This window comes from Lampetra planeri, unplaced genomic scaffold (assembly GCF_965212315.1).
Source record: "Lampetra planeri unplaced genomic scaffold, kcLamPlan1.2.h2 scaffold_283, whole genome shotgun sequence".
Classification (NCBI taxonomy): Eukaryota; Metazoa; Chordata; class Hyperoartia; order Petromyzontiformes; family Petromyzontidae; genus Lampetra; species Lampetra planeri.
The window spans coordinates 47,332-51,509 of NW_027615110.1; positions in this window are offsets into that span (position 1 = coordinate 47,332).

The window sequence follows — 4,178 nt, forward strand, 5'->3', positions numbered from 1 at the left end:
GTGGGTGGGTGAGTGGGTGGGTGGGTGGGTGGGTGAGTGGGTGGGTGACTGGGTGGGTGGGTGAGTGAGTGGTTGAGTGGGTGAGTGGGTGGGTGACTGGGTGGGTGGGTGAGTGGGTGGGTGAGTGGTTGAGTGGGTGAGTGGGTGAGTGGGTGAGTGGGTGAGTGAGTGAGTGGGTGGGTGAGTGGGTGAGTGAGTGGGTGAGTGAGTGGGTAAGTGAGTGGGTGGGTGAGAGTGGGTGGGTGAGTGGGTGAGTGAGTGAGTGGGTGAGTGGGTGGGTGAGTGGGTGGGTGAGTGGGTGAGTGAGTGGGTGGGTGGGTGAGTGGGTGGGTGGGTGGGTGGGTGAGTCGGTGGGTGAGTGAGTGGGTGGGTGAGTGAGTGGGTGGGTGGGTGGGTGAGTGGGTGGGTGGGTGGGTGGGTGAGTCGGTGGGTGAGTGAGTGGGTGGGTGAGTGAGTGGGTGGGTGGGTGAGTGGGTGGGTGGGTGGGTGAGTAATTGATTGAGTGGGTGAGTGAGTGGGTGGGTGAGTGGGTGAGTCAGTGTGTGAGTGAGTGAGTGGCTGGGTGAGTGGGTGAGTGAGTGGGGTGTGTGAGTGGGTGGGTGAGTGGGTGAGTCAGTGGGTGAGTGAGTGATTGAGTGGGTGAGCGAGGTGGGTGAGTGAGTGAGTGAGTGAGTGAGTGAGTGAGTGGGTGGGTGAGTGAGTGGGTGGGTGAGTGGGTGAGTGAGTGGGTGAGTGAGTAGGTGAGTGAGTGGGTGAGTGGGTGGGTGGGTGAGTGGGTGAGTGGGTGAGTGGGTGAGTGGGTAAGTGAGTGGGTGGGTGAGTGGGTGAGTGAGTGAGTGGGTGGGTGAGTGGGTGGGTGAGTGGGTGAGTGATTGATTGAGTGGGTGAGTGAGTGGGTGGGTGAGTGAGTGGGTGAGTGAGTGAGTGAGTGCATGAGTGAGTGAGTGAATGAGTGCGTGAGTAGATGAGTGAGTGGGTGAGTGGGTGAGTGAGTGGGTGGGTGGGTGAGTGAGTGGGTGGGTGAGTGGGTGGGTGGGTGGGTGAGTGGGTGGGTGAGTGGGTGGGTCGGTGGGTGAGTGAGTGGGTGAGTGGGTGGGTGGGTGAGTGGGTGGGTGAGTGGGTGAGTGGGTGAGTAATTGATTGAGTGGGTGAGTGAGTGGGTGGGTGAGTGGGTGAGTCAGTGTGTGAGTGAGTGAGTGGCTGGGTGAGTGGGTGAGTGAGTGGGTGTGTGAGTGGGTGGGTGAGTGGGTGAGTCAGTGGGTGAGTGAGTGATTGAGTGGGTGAGTGAGTGGGTGGGTGAGTGAGTGAGTGGGTGGGTGAGTGAGTGAGTGAGTGGGTGAGTGAGTGGGTGAGTGAGTGAGTGAGTGGGTGGGTGAGTGGGTGAGTGAGTGAGTGGGTGGGTGAGTGAGTGAGTGGGTGGGTGAGTGAGTGGGTGGGTGGGTGGGTGGATGAGTGAGTGGGTGGGTGGGTGGGTGAGTGGCTGAGTGGGTGGGTGAGTGAGTGCGTGGGTGAGTGAGTGGGTGAGGTGGGTGAGTGGGTGAGTGAGTGGGTGAGTGAGTGGGTGGGTGGGTGAGTGGGTGAGTGGGTGAGTGGGTGAGTGGGTGAGTGGGTGAGTGATTGAGTGGGTGAGTGAGTGAGTGGGTGATTGAGTGGGTGGGTGGGTGGGTGGGTGGGTGGGTGAGTGGGTGAGTGGGTGAGTGGGTGAGTGGGTGAGTGGGTGAGTGGGTGAGTGAGTGAGTGGGTGATTGAGTGGGTGGGTGGGTGAGTGGGTGGGTGGGTGAGTGGGTGGGTGGGTGGGTGAGTGGGTGGGTGGGTGAGTGGGTGGGTGGGTGAGTGATTGATTGAGTGGGTGAGTGAGTGGGTGGGTGAGTGGGTGAGTGAGTGAGTGGGTGGGTGGGTGAGTGGGTGGGTGAGTGGGTGAGTGGGTGAGTGATTGATTGAGTGGGTGAGTGAGTGGGTGGGTGAGTGGGTGAGTCAGTGTGTGAGTGAGTGAGTGGGTGGGTGAGTGGGTGAGTCAGTGGGTGGGTGAGTGATTGAGTGGGTGAGTGAGTGGGTGGGTGAGTGGGTGAGTGAGTGGGTGAGTGAGTGGGTGGGTGAGTGGGTGAGTCAGTGAGTGGGTGAGTGGGTGGGTGAGTGGGTGGGTGAGTGGGTGGGTGAGTGGGTGGGTGAGTGGGTGAGTGGGTGGGTGAGTGGATGGGTGAGTGGTTGAGTAGGTGAGTGAGTGGGTGAGTGAATGGGTGAGTGAGTGGGTGGGTGAGTGAGTGCGTGGGTGGGTGAGTGGGTGAGTGGGTGGGTGGGTGGGTGAGTGGGTGGGTGGGTGAGTGGGTGGGTGGGTGAGTGGGTGAGTGAGTGAGTGGGTGGGTGGGTGGGTGAGTGAGTGGGTGGGTGAGTGGGTGGGTGAGTGAGTGAGTGGGTGGGTGAGTGAGTGAGTGGGTGGGTGAGTGAGTGAGTGAGTGAGTGGGTGGGTGAGTGAGTGGGGTGGGTGAGTGAGTGGGTGGGTGAGTGAGTGGGTGGGTGGGTGAGTGAGTGGGTGGGTGGGTGAGTAAGTGGGTGGGTGGGTGGGTGGGTGAGTGAGTGAGTGGGTGGGTGGGTGAGTGAGTGAGTGGGTGGGTGGGTGAGTGAGTGAGTGGGTGGGTGGGTGAGTGAGTGAGTGGGTGAGTGAGTGAGTGGGTGGGTGGGTGGGTGAGTGAGTGAGTGGGTGGGTGGGTGGGTGAGTGAGTGAGTGGGTGGGTGGGTGAGTGGGTGAGTGAGTGGGTGAGTGAGTGCGTGGGTGACTGAGTGGGTGGGTGGGTGGGTGAGTGAGTGAGTGGGTGAGTGGGTGGGTGGGTGGGTGGGTGGGTGAGTGAGTGAGTGAGTAATTGAGTGGGTGGGTGGGTGAGTGGGTGGGTGAGTGGGTCAGTGGGTGAGTGATTGATTGAGTGGGTGAGTGAGTGGGTGGGTGAGTGGGTGAGTCAGTGGGTGGGTGGGTGAGTGGGTGAGTGGGTCAGAGGGTGAGTGATTGATTGAGTGGGGTGAGTGAGTGGGTGGGTGAGTGGGTGAGTCAGTGGGTGAGTGAGTGGGTGAGTGAGTGGGTGAGTGAGTGAGTGGGTGGGTGAGTGGGTGAGTCAGTGGGTGAGTGAGTGAGTGAGTGGGTGAGTGGGTGGGTGGGTGAGTGGGTGGGTGAGTGAGTGGGTGGGTGAGTGGGTGGGTGGGTGAGTGATTGATTGAGTGGGTGAGTGAGTGGGTGGGTGAGTGGGTGAGTGAGTGAGTGAGTGAGTGAGTGAGTGTGGGTGAGTGAGTGAGTGAGTGAGTGAGTGAGTGAGTGAGTGGGTGGGTGGGTGAGTGGGTGGGTGAGTGGGTGAGTGGGTGAGTGGGTGGGTGAGTGAGTGAGTGGGTGAGTGGGTGAGTGAGTGGGTGGGTGGGTGCGTGGGTGGGTGAGTGGGTGAGTGGGTGAGTGTTTGATTGAGTGGGTGGGTGAGTGGGTGAGTGGGTGGGTGAGTGGGTGGGTGGGTGAGTGAGTGGGTGGGTGGGTGAGTGGGTGAGTGATTGATTGAGTGGGTGAGTGAGTGGGTGGGTGAGTGGGTGAGTAAATGTGTGAGTGAGTGAGTGGGTGGGTGAGTGGGTGAGTCAATGTGTGAGTGAGTGAGTGGGTGGGTGAGTGGGTGAGTCAGTGGGTGAGTGAGTGATTGAGTGGGTGAGTGAGTGGGTGGGTGAGTGAGTGAGTGGGTGGGTGGGTGAGTGAGTGAATGAGTGAGTGGGTGGGTGAGTGGGTGAGTGAGTGAGTGCGTGGGTGAGTGAGTGGGTGGGTGAGTGGGTGGGTGAGTGGGTGGGTGAGTGGTTGAGTAGGTGAGTGAGTGGGTGAGTGAATGGGTGAGTGAGTGGGTGGGTGAGTGAGTGCGTGGGTGGGTGAGTGGGTGAGTCAGTGGGTGAGTGAGTGAGTGAGTGGGTGGGTGAGTGGGTGGGTGAGTGGGTGGGTGGGTGAGTGGGTGAGTGGGTGGGTGAGTGAGTGGGTGAGTGAGTGGGTGGGTGAGTGGTTGAGTGGGTGAGTGGGTGATAGATAGATCGTTTATTGTCATTGTCACCAGTACAACGAAATTTAAAATGCTCACCAGTCAGGGCATCATTCATACATTTAAATAAAATAAAATAAGAAAATAAAAATAAATGAATGATAATCAATTTATACTATATATAAAAAC